The 24,419-nt window shown below is 34.2% G+C and overlaps 1 protein-coding gene across 4 annotated transcripts in view; it reads right to left on the bottom strand.

Moving 5' to 3' along the window:
* The window catches only part of nmo (serine/threonine-protein kinase nemo), a 119,664-nt gene that overhangs the window by 93,526 nt on the left and 1,719 nt on the right, over positions 1–24,419 (bottom strand). The window lies entirely within an intron of this gene.

The following is a 24,419-nucleotide window of genomic DNA, read 5'->3' as shown; positions in this document are numbered from 1 at the left end:
GATAAATTTTGTCTTTGCTATAACGGATACCACTGACGTTATTTCCCTACCTACGTGAGATGGCTTCCGTGATAATCAAAAAAGTCGATTTATTTATAAGTAAATCGACTCTTTTATTTATGTTTCAACTAATTTGAGAAGTAGAGATTTTCTATAATATTGCAAACGAAAAATTGTACGTAAAAAAACGCAATTTCCACGACTCGATTGCTGATTTTGCATAACAATTTTGTGTAACCTTCGTTTGTCGTGCGACAGGGAAACAAATTGCATGAGATAACGGAGAGGTAGCATAATCTCAAGGCGATTCTCTCGATCATGCGTGCGATTGCGAAAGCAGTTCCCGCGAGAATTTGTTAACACACATTCGCGACAAGTCAAATCTTTGCCCAGAAAATCCTGATTAGTCGTTAAATATTTCCCGTGGAAAATCAACGGCAGTTTTGCGATTGACTCAACCAGTTGCGTTATATATAATAAATACTGTATTAATCATATAAATACAACAAATATTAGGCATACATAACAAATATTAGTCGTATAAGAAAAATATTAGTCATAATCGTTTGCAAATATTAGCCTTTCAATTTATACAAATATTAGGTAGTCGTATAAATCATATAGCTTCTTTATTTTAAAAATCTCAAATTCAAAAAATTAAATTTTTTAAAAAAGGAAAAAACTATTCTTCAACAAATTTTTAATAGAAAATTATTAACTAATCAAATAATGTCAGTGAAAAGAATATGATCAAATATGTTAAAAATATATTCTGTATTCATGTTACATTCTTAATACGATGTCATTTTTTTCATAGTTTTTAAAAAAAGTCATCCTTTTAAGTTGTGACAATTTTCTGTGAAGTTAAATTAATTTACTTTGATTGATAAAATCAAATAACCTAATTAATTCATAATTCGAAATCACGTTTTATTTAAATCACTTTAAAAGTAAGCACTGAGAGAAAGGATTTTGTTAATTTAACAAGCCATCAGTATCTTTAATCGATGATCGGTAAATATGTGACAACAAATTTTGTTGTTGTGATTGCTGTTAGTCTGCTATACCAATCAATTATTAGTAACAGAAATAAACTATATAGAATCTAATCTATCTTTTAAATAGGCTCGTTTACATAGAATTCGTAGATGATTATGGTCGATTAGAAGAGTCTTAAGTCGTAGAAAATCGACCAAGCACAGTCTAATATATATATATATATATATATATATGAGCCTCTTATTTGCTAGCGATACTATTGTTACATTGACGAATTAATTTGCAATCGTAACAAATAGATCGTTTTTTTAACAAATGTCACATTTGCTTTCCCTTGATTTGTTCCTATAACAAAATCATTTCTCTCAGTGAGAGAACATAGATATTTTATGTTAATAATTTATTTTAACCTGTAATATAATCTAATACAAGTCACATAGATATGAATGAATTTCTATACGGTAAAATTTTGGGGTGAACGTTCTAGTTCGAGAGGTAAGGTTTTTCCAATCGCGATCAACCGACATGAGTTCGAGATCCTCCAGCACCAGCTGGTGATCGTCAGGTTTCAGCAGATGTTCTTGCCCTTACGGCCCACATGCTGGGCCCACCCTCGCACTTCTCGGATTCCAAGAAGGGAACCGGATTGCTACCTGTGTGCTACCTGTGACCTGATAATACTCCGCCCCCGTTTCCTTTTTACTACAATGAAATTCAAGGAATACGAATGTTAAGATCTCGAAGAAGAAAATCTTGCAAATGAGAAAAAGAATTTTTTATCATTTGTTATCTATCAATCTCCTATTCTTATATTCTCGCTCTTTTCGCGATATGGACTCTTCAATTTTTCCTTCAAATCGCAATTTTTCGGGTAAAATATAATTTCATATTAATAAATATATGATCGTAGCCGGCAGTATGATAAAACGCGGCGAGCCTTTTCCTCGTAAAATACTAACGTGAAGTTATACAGCCGCAATCGTTTATCACGGTGGGATATAATCTTTCGCCGCTTTTCCGGAAGCCGCTGAAATATAAAACGCATAAATAACGCTTCAAGTAGACCGAACATTCTAATGTTCGAAAGTTAATGGGAATTAATATTCCTTATCTTTAACAATTTTTCGAATATTCTTTTTCTTTTTCTATGCAATTTTCTAAATTTTTTACGTCATAAAAAAATACATCTTTATCTTAATTTTATCCTTAGACTTAATTTTTTATTAGAACTGATAGTAACGAAAATTTATTTAATATTAGAATAATTTCCGACTCTCGATATTTAAAAGTGTGAATATTTAAAAGTATCTGGGCAATTTATTCATTTAATTTCTTCATATTATTTAATTTTGTAAATATAATTTAATTTTGTAAACGCAATTGTTTCACAGCTTCCAGATATGATTTTTTTCGATTCAAATAAACAAAATTATTTTATCTTTTTTTCACATTTCCCTCCCACCTAATAAATTTAATTATTTTGTTGTCGGTGGGAGTGCATGATGCATTTGAAGATTGAACAAACACATCGGGTATTTCATACCGTTAATATTCACTGGTATGCAACATCCGCACTACAAATCCTCTTTGATCCCGACACCGAATCGAAATTTCGTTTCGTGGCCATCTGTATCGAACACCAGCGAGTATCGAAAGACTACCTTCCCCTACTCTGCCCTCAATTCTCTTTCCGCGCCTTCGTCCTCGAAATAGGGGTAGCTTTCAGTGCGGAGAATATTACCCCCGTGAAAATCACAAGGGGAAAGTGAGGGGCACAAAGAGAGAGAAACTCTTTGTACACGCGTAAGTGTATTAAGGGTGAGAACGTAATATACCGGGTACACGCACAAAACAGCCGCGAACGGTGGTCGTGCGTGAGAGAATGGCGAAGGGGAAGGTGGTAGGAGGTGCGAGATGGGGCGGATTACATTACGGCGGTTCTCTCGGCAGAGATGAAGACCCAAGTTTCGATCGTGGAGTTTAGGGTTGCCGGGTTTCCGCGCACCGCGATACAATTTGCCATGAAACGAACAATAAGCCCGATTAACATTGACAATGCGAAATAGAGGCAGACAAAACAGTCGAGTGACAACAGCGATAAATTTCGCCTGCGGCTCAGCCCGGGCTGGATTCGGAGTTCATTTTCATTAATTAGACAAGATAGCTCATCTCCGATGCGAAAATTAAATTACAAATCGCGCGTAAACTTCAAATTTCATTATCCTCGCGATGCTTAAATTATATATACGGAGGGAAAACGAAATAGTTTTGGCAACTATAAATTGGCAACTCTGAAATTTAAGTACCTGGAACTAATTTCACAAAGTAACAAGAAATAGAATAATATTAAATAAAAATAGGTACAATTACAGCAACAATATTTGTGAACTATTAATTGATAGCGTCTAAACTACATGAACTACAGGTACATAGATCATACAAATAAGATGTAACTATAAACAATTTCCGGTAGGTCACAAGAGTTGCGCATCCATGGGAATTGTTACGCCTTCTGTATGATATCTTATATCATGTGGAAAGTTCGACTCTCAAATTGCTGGAGAATCGAGGTAAAGTTACTTGCAAATCTCGATTCGAAATTGCGTTTACTTCTCGCATTTTTCTTCCGTTCTCCAACGTTCCGAGACTGCAATCGCGCTGCTCGCTATAACTTAACTTTTTTGTAATTCTTGTCGAACGCAGACCGGGATGACCATTACTCGCATTTTAGTCCGATAGCGTGTCACATCGAGACAATTCCGAATGAACGGTAATTGAACGTGCGTCTTCATTAAGATCCGGTCAATGCTGGTCAGGTATCAAGAGGAGACCGACGGTTTCCTCTCTTCGGTAATCATAAACAGCAGCACCCACACACACTATCCTTTACACCTCGTGTTGGTTACAGCGCAATGTATCCTACCTTCTGCCGCGGGTGCAATACATCTCGGTTGGCACAGCACGTGAAACAAGCCAGCATTCTGATATCATTCTGATTTATATACGCATTACCATCCGGACCGGACTATACGCCACGTCGTTATTATGCACCGCGCGCCGCACACCGGGTAGTCGAAAAGTATAGGTCTAATTATTGTGAGCGGTGCCGTTTTTTTTTTGCACTACCGCGTAGTTCAGGATTGCATACGTGCGTGAATGCGAATGAATCGAGAGACAAAGAGACTGGTTTATCTAAAGTCCGTATCTCTGCAAGCTGACCCAATTGCTGACCCAAGTGAATCAATTACGGTAAAGCCATTATCAGACTACCGACTCTGCAGGCCGCCTCGACTGCCGACTTTGATTGTCATAGTGAACCAATTCATAATGGACCAATCACAATGAGTTTGACTTGTGAGTTATCATTGATCCATTATGAATCGGCAAAATCGTAGTTGATCCGATTCTAGAAGCCGATCTGGTCTTCAGAGTCCGTCTGATGGGCTTAAAACGTTAACATTGAATCAGCCAACTCGCGATTAAAATACAGTTTCTACAGACTTTGACTGATCCAAGTAGATCGATCACAATAAGGCGCCATCTGACTGAGTCGGCTCGCGTTTAACTTACTTGCAAAAACTAATGTTTATATACGCGAATTAGCTAATCTATAGTGTAACATCTCTTTGTGATTGGTCCACTTGGGTCAATAGCGTCAGATAGCGTTTTCGAGTGGATTTGAACCCAATCCAGGTCGAATTAATGACGTCACATGCTCTACTTTTGGTTTATAATTGGATGCGATTACGGTACTTTCGGGTTAATCGACCTGGGTTGAATTCAAATCCACTACTCTCGAAAACGCTAAGAGTTAGCAGTCGGGTCGCCCTGAGAAATAGATAGCCTGATACAAGCTTAACAATAAGGTCGTACGATAGAATTGAGTTCAATCTATTATATCGGCGTGAGACAAATGCAGAAGTTATTACATTGGTTAAACGCGTCACTCTTTCGTAACTAATTCAGAAAAATCGAAATGTATCAAAAATCCCCCGAGGTATCTCCTCAAGAAATATACAAATTTCCGGATCGCTCGCGTTTCACATCAAGCAGCGTAATTTTTCTAGCCGGGGGCGTCTCGAATCATCCCTGTTCCCGTCCTCAATCTCCCACGTCACCCCAACGAAATAATTTCAAGTGACGATGGCGCAGGTGGCGTCGAAATTGATTCCGACTTTAGACGCCTAGAAAGAGGAGGTTGGAAAAGGTGGCTCCTATCTCCCTTGCCTCTCTCTTCGCGTCCTCCCGCCCATCGCCACCCTCTTAATATATACTCTGAGTCCAGAAATAAACGTGGCGACGCAAACAGTGTCGCATACATGCACATGAACGAATGTCGTTCGAGATCTACTTTTTTTAATTCTCATTTATAAATAGGAGGAATTATATAATAATTAACGAATTAAAGATAGTAATAAAATTAATTATGCGCATAACATTGTCAATTTATAAAAATTGAAAATGAAATATTCTTGTACACTTTTCGTAGTATTAGTAAACTTATTAATTTTCGAGATTTTATTTAGAGATCCTCTTAAGATTTTTCGCTTAATTTTGATAGTATGCTTATAACGATAAAAAATTTGAATAAAAAAAATAGCATTGGAGTAGCATTGGAGTTCACGTATCGACCTGGATGTCATCATCATTTTCACGTTATTCCGAATTATATGTTAAGATGGGCGCAAAATGCAATGAACAGACATTAAATAAATTTTCTTCTCAGAGTGAACTTTTCATCCGCTACTCCCGCGCTTACGGTCAAGTAAAAAATGTGCAGTGTTTTGGAGTTAATGAAGCCGCGGCTTAAGTTCGGGACGATATTAAACGCCAGCCGGTGGTTGTGCGCGAGTAGAATTAATAGCCGTGCGTGTAAACGGCGAATTAGTGCAGCGACGACCGGAAAAAAAAAAGGTAACGATAAAGGAAAAAAAGTGGTACGGGCAAGGCCAGCACGAATAACTAACGACAAAATGAGTAAGCACTTTGCACGAATATAGTGGTGACAACTAACAATTAATAGCTTATTATATTGTTATAAAATATATAGCGTTGCAATTATTTTATGTAATAGTAATAAAATCGTCGCGCTTCTATTTTATACAGAATATTTTTTCAACATCTTTTTTTTTTTATATAGAATGTCTTCTCAATTTCGTGACATCCAATTTATTACGATTTGCACTTCACGCTTAGCGACCTTCGATTAACATTCGATTTTTATTTTTCAATATTTAATTTTATTTTATATAAGACATTCCTCAGCCCGTATTGAGATTTTCATTTCATGAGTTCCTAGACTCCTTCGAAGTTTTATCTTACACAAGGCCGTAACACTTCCTTTTTGTGACGTTTCACTTCCACACAAGTTTTCGATAAGAAAACCGTTTATGGAACGATCAGAAGCAAGAGAAATGTTCACTCGTGAAATTGCAACGTTAACTCACGCGTCTTGATTGATAATGTACGCACGTCGGTCATTTCAAAGCCCAGTTTACTCAATCAGCCGAGAACAGTTGCCTGAATCACCTCAAAGACATCCTCCGCGGCCACGCCGCGGAGTATTCTACATATATAACATCTATACATGTTGATATTAGGTCTGCACACGTCTATGGGATGTGTGTGTATGCGTGCATATATGTAGCACCGGCGTGGGACCTTTGATTAGCAATTAGGTGCATTATGCACCCACGATTATCGAGCCATCGCAGATCAGACTGCGGTTCAGGGAGAAGGGAGGGGCAAAAGGGAGGAGAAGAGGCAGACAGATAGGTAGATAGGTATGTTTCGTAGTTTCTGGACCTGACGTAGTCAGAACATCAAGGAGATTAGATACAATGGTCTGGTCTGTTTTACGCGCACTTTCTGTATAGACACATTGTCTCTCTCTCACTCGTCTTTCCAGCAAGAATACACGTGCTACTCGGAAATTGATCTTTTTACTGTGTCAATACAATTTTCTGATAACTGTTAATTCTGTTAATTATATCTGAGAGAAAACGAAAAATTGGTAGAATTGAAATATATAGGAAAGCCGTAGTTTTGGTTTACGTAAAAATTTTATAGTTTTTCGATATGGAACATGTATGATACAGGATATAGTAAGCATACAAATTTCATTGCAACACGATACAGTTGATTTCATTGGGAAAATCTATCGAAAGGGAGAAAGGGCATCGTTTTGCATTACGTTTCCAACACATTGGCGCGTATGCCGTAGCTAATAATTAAATTAGATAGTTAACCAGTTGTTTCCAACGTAAATCAATACTCGGTTACTCGATGGCGTAACTATTTTGTAATTTGGCGACTCTCTCTTTCCATCCGTTATAGCAATAATTTGGTTCCGGCGTGCGCTCCAGGAGGGAGAGGGGGATGTCGGCGACCGCAGCAACGATGGGGCGTCGGGGCGCTCCAGTGACGTCACTGGATGGCACGGCTGCTGGAAGGGGCGGGGCCCCTGGAATCGATGAGCGTCGCGACGCCGGGGGCGGCGTCGTCGACGGCGAGGGTAACGAGCCACCACCGCCGCCGACGCCGACCGCGATGTTTCGATCCGAAGGAGACGCGAAATCGTGAAACATCAACAGTCTTGTTCATCAAATACGAAATGCGTCAGGAATACAGAAGCTTTTGTATATAAAATATAAAGTTTTGTGATATATATATTTTTTTATGTATTTTAAAATATATATATTTCAAATTTATTTATTAATTATTATTGTATATTTAAAATATTATAATTTTACATGTAATGTTTTAGGGATATACTTATTTTTATAAGAAATTGTAATGCAGATATTTTACTGACTTCAGTTTTGATGACTTCAAAATACACGTGAATACAAATATATCGATTGACAAATACAGCTTTCGTTTCACAAACTTGATCGAGAGTGAAGGACGACGATACTATTCTCGTTTCTCACGATTTCGAGATTAAACTAGAGACCGACCGTAAAATAGAGAGAGAAGAGAGAGGCGGAAGAGAGAGACGGAAGAGAGAGAGAGAGAGGCCCCGCTGAGCAGTGGCCTTCTTTTCCATTCGTTGAGAATCGATATAAACGTGAAAATGTTCTACTTCATGAAAAATATTTAATGTAATTAAATAATTTTTCAAAACTAGAAAACAAGAACTTGATACTATAAAAAAAAAGTATAATTCGTAAGCAGGTTTCGTATAATTCGTAATTGTAGAAAAAACTTCGACATCGTTATACCTTCTTTCTGTTGTTAAAATCTTAAAAGCAAAAAAATAGAGATATATACAAATTTTTAATTTTAAATCGAGCTAAATTGAAATTCAACAAAATCAGTAAAAGGCGCAATGAATATTATAAAAATATATGATAAACAATATGATAACAATATAATACAAATACATTTTGTTTTTAATTTAAAAGATACAAAATCTTTATTGCTATAATATATTTCTCTTTGAAGTATATTTCACAAAATAGAAAGTGATTTACAGTAATATTATAAGAAATAATTTAGGTAATATATAGAAAGACGAAAAGATACTTTGACCATGAAGAATGATTGAAAGTTCGGAGTTTTCCTGCAGAGGATAAAGAAAAAGATCAAGGAGCTAAGAGTAAAGGAATAAAGAGCGGCAAAGAAGGCCAGTGGCCGTCACGGTATTGCTTCCGACGCAGCTCGCTTTTCCCTCCTTGTGCACATAGCATATATATGGTGGGATCTGCGAAATCGATTCCAAATTGCACTATCACGATACCGATCCAACATCGCAAATGAGAATCTTAACTCTTTCAAATTAGAAATTAAACTCAATTAAAATCCAAGACGTGAAAAACAATTACACGATTATCAGATTTAATACACAATTCGAATTCAACTTGATATCCAAATAATTTTTTTCTAAAATTTTCCAAAAAGTCTTCTAGAAGAAAAGATTTTTCAAAAGATATGTTATCAATTTACATACATAAAATTTCGAAACTTTTAGGGAGCGAATCTTTTTCAAAATTTGTGCAAAGTATATCAGAAGAGAGTTCCCTCAAAATTATTCCTGTTCTAATTTCACGGTTTATACACTTTTCCAAATTATTGGATTACGATCATTATTGTTACTAATCAATTATTATTTTTAAATGATAATTGATCGAAATTCGCAACTGATTTACAGTGCTTGGAATTACAGGCGCACCCTGTACAGCCTGTTGGGATACACACAATGTGTGCGAAACGGCACTATGGCCTCTCCGCTCTGTTGTGCTCCCACCGTCCGCAAATAACCTGCACAATCGCACTCGCAGCGAGAGAGAGAGAGAGAGAGAGAGAGAGAGAGAGAGAGGCTGCAAGAGAGCTATGCTCCCGCTCTTTATTAGATCGCTTGTTCAAGCCGCCACTGCGACTTTACCCTTTCACCCTCATTTTTGGATATTTAGAGTCCCATATCCAAGAAGCGCCAGCTGCAACGTTTCTCTGGGACATAACGTATCCTCGCAAAAAGGAAAGTTGAATTCTAACGTCACTTTAATACTAATAATTTCTAACTAATTTTTTTACGGTGTAAACTCTAATATTACAGTTCTTAAGATGCTTAGATTTTAATATTAAATTGTTAATATCCTTCTAAGATGTTTATTAACATAAAAATTATTAATTTGCTTATCAATTTAATATACGTGATATATTACTAATTCTGTTCATTGTTTTAAGACAGAAAAAGATTTCGGTTTTTGCAGAACTGAATACGTATATAAATTCACTTTGAAATATTGAAGCACTGAAAACAAATTTATTTCTCTTAATTGGTCTAACATTACTGTCTTGAAGAGCGTCCATGAATTCTTTACGATGCGAGCAAGTCGTGCGAAAATTCCACGTGACGTACGTTCGCGATCGCGTAAGTCTTGCAGATACAGGTGGATCCTCGCGAGCTCGCACCTGCATTCGCGATTACCCGCATTGCACCTGCAAGACGACGCAACGAGAGTCGTTCCCGCTCGCGGATCTGACACCATTTCGATCGGCGTGACCCTTTTACGGCGAGATTATGAGATGCATGAGCGAATATCATCGCCGAGATGCTGCGTCAAGGTCACCGTCGATGAGGCAGGTAGGTCGTCCAAGCCCGCCAGGCACGAGAGCCAACGTGCAATGTCGAATGTGACGAGATAAGGAGACCGGAAGGTAGAGAAGACGAAGAGAAGAGGCCGCGCGAATATTTTACAGAGCCGCCGCGGAACGCGCTCGATTATGCGAATAACGGCGATTTATTATCGTGTCTACCTTGTCGTCGCGACTTCTCGGCGAGACCTCGGCGCATGCAAGGCGATAAATTCACGCGAGAATAGGGATTATTTTATAAAAGTTGATGTAAAAGATTGTTAAGAATATTTGATGGAAATAATGTTAGAAATATGAACTAGATAAATATTCAACGTGAAATGATTTTCTTGGAGAGTTTGAAAATAAAAAATTCAAGGATGAAAGCGAGAATTTTTACCACGTACGTGGGCAGTTACATATATAGATCAATGACTTTTTAAAAAGAGACTCTGTTGAAAAGTAAGTCAAAGTTTAATTGTAAAAAAGTTAAAAAAGTCACTAACTTATCAAACTATTGCCCCCCCCCCCTCCTCCCTTCTTTGTAATTCTCCAAAAATTTATCCTAAATCTTTTAATTATAACATATAGATTCATAAGGCTAATGGTAGATACATAGAAAAACAATTGGTAAGACATAAGCCAATCACAGTCGAGAACGTAAGAGTAACAGTAACGTAAACAGTAATAAATAAAAAATATTGATTTGCCTACTATATTTATATTTTATTACGTCTTTTTTATGCGCTACTAGTTTAAAAGATCTGGTAATTCTACAAAAAGGAAGAAACAACGGAAGAACAAAAACGAAAAAGAGAGAATGAATATTTCTACGTAAAATATTTTATATTTCCGAAATAAATCCGGAGATTACTGGATTCATCCGGATTCGTCGAGGTATCTGTTGGTCAAACATTTTTCATCAAGTTTCAGATATCTTATTTAGTCGTGTTACTTTTCCGGTTTTGTCGTCGATAATAATCAGAAACGTCAACAAACCTTGTACAAACAATATACAAAATACAGAAATGATGAAAATTGAATCAGTACGTTACTGAATTTGTGAACAAGTACCGCAATTGTGGCCAATACTGACGCGTGCGTTGTTTTTGGAAGTTGCGAGTTTTTTTTCCATTAATCGAGCACAATCTATCGCGGCAGAAACGACCGTTTTACGGCGACAATATATTTCGACGAGTACTCTCACTTTTTGAATCGCATGGTGAAAGGCAGAAAAAAAAACAAAGGAAAAAAAAAGCGGAAAATCAAAGGCCTGTTATGACTGCGGTGCTGAATTGCAAAATATAATAGATTTACGAAACCTCGCGTTTCACGATCTAAACGACGACGAATGTAAATACAAAATGCGATTTTCCCCGGGGAAATAATATTTTCCTATGATATAAATTATACATTAAACAACGATAATAATCATAATAATGAAAATAATGAGGGTAAACGAGGAAATTGAAGATATGAAGTGTAATAACATAAACAGATGTGAAATATACGCGAATTGAAGTCAGTCTTCAAAAATAACGAGATAAAAGCATCGTAACATTGTAATTGTATCGTTGTTTGCTTCACGCCGCTAATATTCTTCAATATTGTTAATTTATCATCGTTATCGTGGTATCGGCTTTTCTATTATTCGACGTTTTATGTGTGATACGTTAAGGTAATGGTGTTATATCCGCACGAAATCATATCAACGGCTTCAAAATGAAACTCGGCGTAGAAAAATATTTGTATTTTCTTTCCATTTTTTTTTACTCTTTTCTTTTATTTACATTTTAATAGCACGGTGACACCCGGAATGTGTGTATTCAAAGCGATTAAGTGAATTATCGTCGTCTCCAGAGTTCGCGAACGTTTTTGTTCGATTCCGGGATTACCGAATCGCAGACGATGTCCGTATCAGACCATGCTTTCCGGGAAGCGAGAAGAGTGAGCGTAAAATTGAATTTTTTCGCTTGCCAACGAGACGGTGGGCTAATTCAATGCGTCTCCCGGATTGATCTGCGCGCGAACGGCAACCGCGAAAACGGCGCCGTGTCCGCGAATTCCGATAATAAATTTTTCTAATCAAACGATTATCACACTCGTGAGAACTGAACGCGCTTTTACGTGACATTCAACGCCAAACGCTATTCAGTTCTGAATAATTTGTTTTTTTTTTACACGATCTTCGCCGTCGATCTAATGATAACAATCTATTATCTTTTATTAAATTTTTTAAACCATTGAATTCTCTCACTGAGATTTTCAATAACGATTCCATTTGCTTTTCAATCTTTTATTAAATAATGAGTTTCGATTTTTCGACTTTCTACGCGAACTTGAGAAAAATGACAATATTCAAAAATGTATAATAGAAATTGTGGTTCTTTAATTTATTTTCTTTTCTGTGTTATGCAAAATTGTAATATTTAAAATAAATATCTACATGAAGGTAGATAATTATATGAAATATAATTTGAAAGAGAGATAGAGAAATAATTATTAAAAATATAATTTTGTAAATTTCTTTCATTTTCGCTAATTGTTATAGTTATTACAAAAATATCATCATATCAATTCCACCTCTTTGCATATATAAAATTTGCGCCGGAAATACCGACGATATATGCACGGATTTCCTGTATTGTATTGCATAGTTATCTGCAAATTAGAAAGGCTAAGTGAGATTTCGCGACCGCGTATCGAACGAAAGAATTACGTCATGCAATTAATTATCAATTGCAATTAATTACAATATCAGTTGTAACATATCTAAAATAGTATATCTAATGAAAGTTCTAATATCAAAGTTCATATTTATTTTTACGTTAATCATATATCACACACACATACACACACACTCCTTGTAAAATGTCATTATACTTTTATGAAAAACTATGTGAAAAAATAATTTAACTAATTTTACTATCTCTTTACAGATGCATAAAAAATTATGTATGTTTGCCTAAATTATATTTTGCAATATCATGTATATTGTTGGTTTATAGCGATGTTTAAATATTACGAAAACAGTGAAAATGACTTGAGCGAAATCGAAACGTTTGTTTTTGTCAATTAATTGTTATACGAATTTTACGATTTAATTTAAATTAAATATGTATATATTCTTTGCTACATTATAGGCTCTTTGCCCTTCTTTTGACTACATTGTTTTATACTTACAGAGCCTTATTTATTAAATTATATTTAATTCTCTCTACATATTTAATTTTATACTTTTTATGCTTAGCAAAATTATTATATATTGTGAAATAAATAAATTTTAACCGTTTCATTTTGAATAGCGGCAAAAGATATATATATATATATTGCGATTAAAGCACGTCGACATCTGGAAGAGGCGAAGCAATTAAAGGGAGCGCGTTTCGCGATCGATCGCAAGGGTTTTCGAGGCTACTTTTTCCAGCATGAGAGACCATTGATCGATCCAGGACGAGAGTGGTCCAGGACGAGTGGGGGATTCGACGAGGACGTATTCGCTGGCAGCTGCGGCATCACCTGCTTGGCGGCAGCTGGCTTGGGTTCCGTCCGTCGACGCGGGTTGGTATAAGGCCCACCTGCGGCCCGTCCGGTCGCCCGGTTAAAATTAACCCCGATACGCACCGATCAGGATTGACGTTTACCCTGCTGCTGTTTTATCGCTCGTGTTTCGATAATTACTGTTATAATAATTACTGTATTACCAGTGGCAATAAATAATGTATATTTATGTATCCCAATTTATTCTAAATATGCAAATAATATATGTGTTTAACGTAGACGAAGCGAATATAAGACAGAAAAAATAAAAATATATAACACTGTACGCGTATTGTGTATGATTTTTGTTCTGTAAATGCAACGATTAATATAAAATATTTATTAAACGTTGTGTATATACAAGGTGTCCCAAAATTCACGCATTCGGAATACAGAGCATGATACTTTATGTTGAAAGAAACAACTTTTTCCTTTAATTGCGTCCGATAAATAATTTTTGCGCTTATTTGTTAACTTCAACCTGCTCTTCTGCAAAAACTATTTACCGGACGCAATTTTGCTAAAGGAAAAAGTTGTTTTTGTGCTAAAACGAACAACTTTTCCTATAGTAAAATTACAGTCGATAAATAATTTTTGCGTTTACTCGTACAACTTCAACCTGCTCCTCTGCAAAAACTTGTCAGACGCAATTTTGCAAAAGAAAAAAGTTGTTTGTTTTAGCATAAAGTATCATGCCTTGTATTCCGAATTTTGGGACATTCTGTATATAAAAAAAGATCTTCTATATGCACGCATTTTGTGTATGTATAAAAGATTTTCTATCATAGATGAATTTTTTCTTAAAAAAAAGCCTCGTTGCATTAATTGAAATTCTAGTAGATTCAATCAGCAAAATATAAATCAGACACTTATAATTAAATATCTCAAACATTTTATCAGGTGACCAGAAATTTCAAAATTCTATTATAATCAAAATAGGTAATCAAATTCTGATATATATGACCAGAATTTATTTTGTTCGTATTTCTTGTGGTACATTTTTCTCAGTGTTGATCCTTTTAAATAATCTACGCCACAAGCTACGCCATAAAGCCATTCACGAGAACGAAAGTGCTAATAATATCGCGCGATTCGCCAAGCAGCTGTTATCAGTACCAACGATTTTACGTCCGGCCGAAACGTTTTTACGCGTGTAAACGAGACGCCGAATGCATGCGTTTTACCGTCGCCATCCGTTACACGTCACGTCAGCGGACTTTTACGCGAATAGCATGTCCGCTATCGAGATTCAATCGGCGCGACGCCGCCGCCGCCAGTCGCGAACTCGATCGCGGAAAAACGTAACGCGGAGCTTTCGGTACCCGCGGTTTCCGCCCGACGCTTTTTCTGCTTTTTCGCGCACGCAAAAAAGCACTCGTCGCTGTCACGCGTTATGATATGAAAGTTCGATTGACTAGCTATGAATAGAGAGACACGATATCTCGATAGTACAGCGCAGACACGCTCTTGTATTCCTTTGTAATGTATATTAATTATTTGCGTCAAGTTCTACTACGGCTTGCCAGTTATCAAAAGATTTTATTTTGATTATGAATAAATATATATATATAAAATATTTTCTTCATTTTATAGTAAAGAGGAAAAAATATTTATGATATTTCATTTTACATATTATATTTTTATGTTATACTTAATCTCTTGTAAGTACGTGATCGACACGTTCCTCGACTAATTTGTATTATTCTGCGATTAATATGGATCTTCACGGTTTTGTCGAGAAGGTGGGATTCCATCAAGCTAATCAATTCGGAACGCAAAAAGATCATTTCTCTCTCCCTTTTTCTCTCCCAGCGGCTCTAACATTGACTCTAATTTACAGAAACGCGATCGTACAGCACGCGATGAAGATGGTTTCGTGTTTCTTGCACCTGTGAGCACCAGCAGTACCAGTCGCCATCGCGTATACGCTCCAGGTATGTATTAGACTAACTATACACGGTGTACCGGCTTTGTGCGGCTGTAGATATTAGATTTTTCAATAAAATTCGATAAATAGTGTATAAGCAGAATTAGTCTCAAAAATAAAAAAAGTTGCAATTATATATAATATTGCAATCTTTTTCGATTAAAACTTTTAATAATTTAATTTTCTATAATTAGAGTTGGTACAAAACGAAATTTCTTTCAATTTCTCAAAAAAAAAAGCATTTTCTAATCATAATGTATGCAATAAAAAATTATAAGATTATGTCTTAAGAAAAGTTAAAGTATTTAAAAATTTAGCTGACACAGATTTGAGAATAAAATAAAATTTTGCCCACTGCGACTGCATTATTGGAGGTCGGAACTACAATTGTGCGAAACGCAGCTCGATAGAATTTATAGTTTGATAAGTGGTAATTTGTTATTGCTGAGGATGGCTCAAAAAGTGAGCCGAAACGTACAAATCGAATTTGTTATTTATTAATAGTTATTAGTTAGCATTGCGCAAAATAAAATCCAGCGCTGACTCCTAACGCCTAGTTGTATTTTGCTGTTATATTTTCAAATTTGTATTTATCTAAATTTTTAGATAAACTTCAGCAAAGTCACTTTTTCTATCTATACAAGCAATTGATAAAAATAATCGGTATCTTAAATACAAAATAAATTTTTCGATCTTTTCGAGTTTAATTGTCTCAGTATATTTAATAATAAGTAGTAAGAAATACAATTAGCACTAAAAAAAAATAATCATTTTAAATTCATTAATTTCAAGCCTCTACAGTCTTACAAATTTCTAAATTATATAGAGTCTGGTTATTGAGTCGTAATTCCTCGATAAAATATAATATTTCTCTTCAGCGAAATGTCTACCGCAAATTGTTGCTGTGAGGAAACACCTTAATGTTCATTGAGTAAATGTTCGTTGAGTAAATGTGACACCTTATGTATTCCAACATCCAGATGTTAGAGCATAAGGCGAAAAAAGGTATCCGCGGACTCGTTATGCGCAAGTGGATATTAATTGCTCAGACTATTGGAGAACTTGTCAGATTAACCTTCACATGAATATGCACGATCTTAAAGGATAAGGAAGCCATCCTGTCATAAATTCAAGGCAGTATCATCAAAGTTGAAATTAACGCGCGTTTCGAGCATAGTGCGTGAGCACATTCTGCGTTTCCAATGAAGTCGCGAGGCCCCGAGAATTAATAATTCTCTGATACATTGAAGAACTTCGAGGTCGCGTAAATAATTCTAAACATACAAAGCCAAGATGACATTCCAACATACAAAGTTAAGATGACATTTTATCTTAAACGCTAAAATGTCATCTTAATTCTCTAAAATCTTTGGAGTGAAATCTAACTTTAAAGAGTAAAATCTCACTCTTCTCTCCGAAAAAATTGACAATTAAAACCACTCCTTTTCAACACTGGCTCAATTATCACTCTTTAAAATTATTATTCCACTCCAAAGATTTTAAAGAGTACGTTCATTTCATTTTTTAAAGTTTTTATATCTCTGAAATGTTTTATAAATATAAAAAAAAAATTGTGTTTCACAAAGGATTATAACAAATTAAAACACGATTCGAAAATTCAGTTACAATATAGGATCGATATTTTTATTAAATGTGTCAAATAAACAATCAAGAGTTGGATATGTGAACTGGCAGTGAATGAGAGCCGAGGTTGTGCAATTTACTCCAATAGCATTTGGAGTCAATGTTAGGACCTTGTCCTTCATATGCACGCGTATATTATTACGATATGCACGTGCGCATCGAAATTGTATCAGCAAAACGAAGAATAAGGGAAAAAAGTATGTGTTTGGATCGTATTTTTTTAGTATTTGAATTTTATTGTATTTGACCACGTATTTTTTATAGTATTTGATTTGAATATTATTGATTTTAAATTATCCTATCGTTCACCCTTCATTACTTATTTCATAACTCTTACATGTTTTTTACACTTTACAGAAAAAAAAAAAGTTAATTAAATCGTATAAAATCATACGACGTACATAAGCCAATATAATACATTAGCGATACTTTGGAAAAAGTATATGTACAGAGAGCCTCGTAAATTACAAAAGAGAGATTTCTTTCCTTCTCAAAAGAAATTATTATTAAAAAATCTGCGTAATAAAGTAATTAATAAAAAATTGCTAAGAGATGGAAACATTAAAAAATATAACTGATTCAGCTAATGGAAATGCAGATCCAATATTTATCGTAATCGAATCTTCAAATTATATTTCAATCTGATAGTCTTCATATAGTCTTCAAATCTTGTGAAACACGAGTTTTACATATTAGATGTAGAAATAAATAAAATCTATCATTTTTTAATAAAATTCAATATTTATTGTCAAAAAACTACCAGTAATAACTCAGTCATAAAAATGATCCTTATTATTTTTCATTGTTTTCTTCCACCTTTCAGGAAAGTTATAGATTCTGGCTCTCGATGGAAAGACTGGTTTTTACTTCCAGTAAATTTATCAAGTCGTACTTTCTTATTTCCTCGACATTTCTAAATTTTTTGTCAAACAAAACGCATTGCATCGACTGGAACAAATGATAATCTGAAGGCGCTCTGTCCAGTGACTATACGCCGGACATAGTGCCTTCAGATTATCATTTGTTACGGTTGATGCAGCGTACTTTGGGTTCATTTGTTTTTGACGCTCACGCTGTAAGCTTCATTTTATTTTCCTTTTCATCTGTAATGAACGATAAAGATAGAATGAAACTTACAGCGCGTGAACGTCAAAAACAAACGCACTCTTTATCTGACTTTAAAAAATTTGAAAACATTCAACACAGAAAGAATTTTCTCACAGAAAGAATTTCAAATTTATCTTGAAAATATGTCAGTTGTGATACAATATATTTTAAAGGATTTTACCATGCGTTTCAATAAAATTAATCAAACTTATTTTATTGTAGTTTTATTAGTGAATGAGAGAAATTCACATAAAATTCTTCGAAGTACAATGTTGTCCTACGATTATCATGTTTTCAAGGTAAATTCTAAGAAAAAAATTCTCTTCGTAAAGAAGTAAGAAAATGACTTGATGAATTTATTAAAGAATCAGCCTTTCTATCGAATCGAAATCTACAGCTTGAAAAGTAAAGGAAAGTATTAAAAAATGATAAGAATTATATTCAAGATTGAACTTATCGATAGGTTTTAATAATAAATATTGAATTTCATTTAAAAAATAGGTTATTTATTTGTGCAATATTTATATCGCATTTTACAGATATAAAAATAGAGAATGTAATAAAAAAAGAGTCTAGTTGCATTAATTGAAATTTTAGTTAAAAAAGGATAAATCAGAATTTTTTGTTGAATCTATTATAACTCTATTTTGAGATAATCAGAATTCTCATTGATATCAGAATCTTCTGATTCTCTCATTTTCGACCAAAAATTTTTCTCAATTTGCTGATAGTTTATCACTTTTACACTCGATGCTTAGTAAGGATGTTATAAAAGTGCCGATTCGCAGAATCGCTAAAAATGCGTCTCTAAAGAAGCTTGCTCGCTCATTCTATCTTTTTTCTTTCTCTCGATATTTTCTTAAGTCAGCTCAGTGGAATAAGGTCGGGGTACTTTAGCCTCGTCCATTCGCGCACCGGGCGATCCACTTGATTTGCAGATAGCGGACTTATCTGATATTAAGAAGGGATAAACCCCTAATTAAGACCGTCGATAAAGTCCGACGTGCGATCTCGTTGCCTATCGATCGCAAAACTCGATTTTGATATTGTGCGAACGCCAAATGGATCGCATACCGAGATAAGTTTCTTAGCTTCTCCAATTCTTTACAGAGATGCATCAAAGGTAACTATTATTAAAGTAAATTTCTATTTTACTGTTCAAGAAATAATTACATATTGATAAAATTAATTTACAGCAATGTAATAAAATATTGATAAAATTAAAAAAAAATTACATCCTTTGCGGAATGCCATCATTAACAAATTATAACTTTCTCGATAAAAATGCCGCAATGTTAATTACTTTTAAGAGATAAGCGATTGAGAATAATAAACTTTTCAGCAAATTGAGCTTTAAGAATTAAAATAAATAAAATTTTATGTATTTTATACGTTTTAAAGCAAATTTTAAAGCAAAGAATTTCAAAAAACTGCAGCACGATTTCGGAAAAATTTGGAGCTTAGATATTAAATTGTATATTTTTCAAAAAATTTTTTTTCAATAATAAATTAACAATACTATTGAAAAAAAGATTTTGAAAATCTTAGGTCGGAAATTGATAAATTACAAGCTGCGTGCCAAATTCATCTTTGTACATCTTTATTGAAAAAAATGTTTTTCCTCTTGTTATAGGTAGGTATATAAAATGCAGAATAGTTTCTTGATTAGTGAAGAAACTTAAAACCTATTTACGGCTTTTACAGAGAAAGTCTGCTCCTACTCAGTGAACATAAAGTCGATTCTGAAATTCTCAAAGGACGTGCCTTTGAACCTTATCTAATGTCAATTTAGAAACACTTCCTACACAAGAATGTAGTCAATGCAGCCTAATACCAATTTAGAAACACTTCCTACATAACAATGCTGTCTCAATGCAGTATAATCAATTTAGAAACATTTCCTACACAACAAAGTTTCTCAAGGTAAGGCATTTTAAAATAAACACATACCTTGAGCGTAAGATACAAGATGAATAGAAGGGCAGCATGCTGTTCAAAGATAGATAAATCAAGTAAATGACTTCATATGATAACTACATTGTTCTGCTCCCCGCATAAGTCGAGTGAAAACTTCAAACTTCGGTTCATTATGATAAAAGTGTTTAAGGCTGCTTATACTTTCCACTAACCGTAAGACGTATCGTAAAAATTATAGTCAATCACAATCAAAAATTTTCAAAAATGTCAGGTTTAAACTTTTAACTGTTTTCCCACGGTTAATCTTATGGTACGTTTTCCATTTTTGTTAGTATACAAATCGACACAAGTATTATTCTGTCTCCGTTACTCATGCAAAGAAAGATAAAACGACATTTGTGTCGACTTGTATCACTAAATGGAAGGTACGCATTCCACGGTCATAAATTCCTCATTCTAAAATTACATAACATTTTGCTAATTTTCAGACAAAATTTCATGATTTTTCTCGATCTTTAATAACATTTTAAAATTATATTTCCGTTCTGGTTTGAAAAACGTTAAATATTTTGAGAGCTCAATCTAATATAGCAATGTAAATTAACGTTCCTTGCATTTTTAATTGTTAATTAACTTGATAGTATAGTTATATGTAGAAAGCTGCGTAGGTGTGATGTATACATATACTATAAACTTCTTTGGAGCCAAAAATTTTAATTTTACAAAATTCTCTGACTTTTCTTCGACCGTTCAATTTTCCTGGCTATCCCTGATTTCCAGATTTGTGGCAACCTTGGCTTTACGGTTACGGTTACAGAAAGTGCGTGCAGACCCTGAGACTTTTGGTTGTGTGACGATGAAAAAGCTACAGAACTCTCTATCGGGTTCTCCCGCAGAGAAAATGCGGGAAAAGTCATGATATTTTCTATCGGGAAGAGGGAGAGGAGAAGCGGAAAAACGCCGCCGTAAATATCGCCGGATGTATACGATAAATATAGACAGTGTTCGTTATACAAATATTGTTATAGCGCGGACTCTATTTTTTTTCATTGCCCGATTTTCTATGCTGGCGAAAGAGAGCGGTGAATTTAATTCATTCGTTATAAAGTGCCAATATTGGAATATCCAACGTTATCGACGTTGCTCCTTCTGCCCCGCGTATTATTTTACATTTCAACACACATTTTTAACAAATAATCAGCGAAGAAAAAATAGAACATTTGACATTTAACCTTTTTTTTCGAGCGAGATAATTCAATTAAAAAAAAAAGCTGAGAATATCATATCTCTTCTTATCCGTTGAAAAATTGCAGAACGAAGACACGTGTGAGGTATAATGGACCGTAACAGAATATAATATAACAAAATAATTTCATATTATCTAAACGTGAATATGCAACGCATATAATACACACGTAATAGATAAAAATTTATATACTGCCGCACATATATTTTACAAATTTACTATCAAAATAAGTAATGAGTATATCTATAAAATATGTGTAAATTCATAATGTCAAATTATATCCAATTCGAGAATATTATTCTTTATAGGTCGTCCATTGATATCCATCCATAGAAAAAAAAATTGTGTATTTGTGTTGAAAATGTTCTTGTTAACAGATTGTGTTGAATTTTTTAATATATTCAAGTATTAATATAATATAATGTGATTATGTTGTTTAAAGATTTTGTGTTAAATTATTTTATTTCTTAATGTCGAAATAAACAAATAACGTAAAAGTAAAGTATTTTAAAACGTAAATTCTAAAATGAATGAATAAAATGTGGATTTATTTAACATATCATAAACATTAATTTTACTGAAAAAATATGCTTCAACGGTTTGTTTACAAATTATGTCGATATTATCTTTTTTTTTGTATTTATTCTCTCACATAATATTTGTGTAACCTTCTAACCTTGTTTCTAACATATTCATTTTATGTCAAATCAAATAAAAAATTTGAGCGAACTGTTTGAGGTATGTGATTTATGTTCAACATATTTACATGTAAATTCAACACATTTTTTTCCAATAGTGTGTAGTATATCGTGCATTAATTCGTCTAAAATAATGAAGTTAAACAATTTAATTCTAGAAACTGTATTAAATTTGACTTAAATTTAGTTTATTATTAAATGCATACGTTAATATGGACAATGTTTACTTTGAAACTGACTACAGAAATAGATTAATTTACATTTTAACATACATATAAAAGTTAAAAATAACAAAAAGTTATTTAACTTAAGGGATTAAGCTACAATTGCTCCTTCATATCTAACAGTGTATATTTTATAATTACGTTTATCCATCTCGTACAGCAGCGTCGATCTTTCGAGCGACGCTTTGGAGCTACGCTATTTCGACTTCGAGTGTGATTTATTACCAGTCTCTCCGAGAAAGAGAGAGAGAGAGGGAGATACAGAAATATACTTTCCAGACGCCGAGATGAACTCGCGCTCTCGACGCAAGTGTGACTTTTTCATGCGAGCGTTTTCGTTTGTTCCACCGCCGGATGAGGAAAAAAACGGAAGTCAGGAGCTCGCTAAGCGTGGAAAAGGGCAAACGAGTTTCCTACGAGGTTTACTCTCACATACGGAATACACCTCGCGCGGGTGATCGCGATTGCCGCAACTCATCGCTCCACTTTCTACCGGGACATCGTTTACGCGCGCGCATCCGAAGGCTTCGCTGGAGCGATAACGCTATCTAAATACGCTGCGCATTCGTGGCGAATTTTCCCGTGAATTCTCCCGTTTCTGGGAACAATCGGATATAGAACGATAAAGATGCGAAATAACCGATTTTGGATACTTGCCGGAGTACATTCGGAGAGTTAGCGTCGAATGTAAATAGAGATGTATTTTTTCCGCGAAAAAAGCTTCCGCGCGTGATTTCTGCAAAATCTATATTGAAACTTGTCAAAACGAACTGTACACTGAAAAAAAAGAGCCCAGCAATAGCTACCAAATGTTGAATGAAATAGTTTCGATCAAATGTTCAGTTAGTACAAGAAAAAGTAATGTTACTTTTCTGAATATTTAATAATTATTACTCGAAGATTGTTTATAGTATTATGTTTGGTAATATTTAAAAAATGTTTAAAAAAGTAACATTATTATTTTTGATTGTATTAACCGAACATTTGATTGAAATTATTTCACTTAATATTTGGTAGTTATTACCAGACTTTTCAATAATACGCGTGCGATTATAATTTATGACACGATGTGATGTAATTGTATATCCTGGGGTTTATAGATATTATGTTAAAATCAGCACAAAAATTAATGTCCATAAATTGACCGCGAAAAGCTTTCATCATTTATTCGCGGAAAATTTCACTTGCTCTCGCAAATATTTTGATCATCCATTCTGATATGTATAGTCAATTCAGGGAATAGTTACCTAATTTCTTATTACATAAATAATTATCTAATTTTTTATACTTCAATTAAAAGTCGCTATTATTAATTACATATTGCACAATATTGATTGTTCTACGATTTATTAATCAGAAATCATTATGCATACAGATTTACTCAATATTTGCTATAAAAAAATTTTTTAAATAGCTATAAATTCTCAATCGGTAAAAAACTAATTAAATTTTATTTTCTCGTTGTTATATAAAAATCATTCCAGATGACTATTCATGGATCAAAACAAGTTTGTTAATTACTTAACTCTCGTTTGGCGAACATCATTTATCATCATAATATTTAAAAACGTGTTGACCAAATAACTCTTTATAGTTTTTATATTTATATCTAGTATATCAGTTGCAAGGGATTCAGATTTCTTTCTCTCCAAAGTATTGCTACCAAAATTGCCACGTCGTTCATACATAAATGACGTTTAATATCACGAAATTCTAGGAGGCCAAACACATTTTTTTCATAATTTACTTTCTTGTCACAAAATAATTTCTTTTTTTACCGTTGAAAGACGGGACTTACGAAAGTTTGGTGTCATTCACTTTGAATGACGCAGCGTTCGCGGATATAAAAACTGTAACGTAAGGAAAATTCATTTATGTATGCACGACGTGGCAAGTCAATATATTAAAACTTGCAAATTTTACAAGAAGCGAACATTCTGCGCGCAATCAGCTGTTCATCACTCCAAAAAAAAAGAAAAATCGAAACCCTGGAGGGGAAAAATTCTTCAAAAGCGGAAGAATCCAAGAGAATTAACAAT

This window comes from Acromyrmex echinatior, chromosome 11, assembly GCF_024713525.1.
Source record: "Acromyrmex echinatior isolate Ae372 chromosome 11, ASM2471352v2, whole genome shotgun sequence".
NCBI classification, from domain to species: Eukaryota; Metazoa; Arthropoda; class Insecta; order Hymenoptera; family Formicidae; genus Acromyrmex; species Acromyrmex echinatior.
This window is presented reverse-complemented; position numbering and strand designations above follow the sequence as displayed.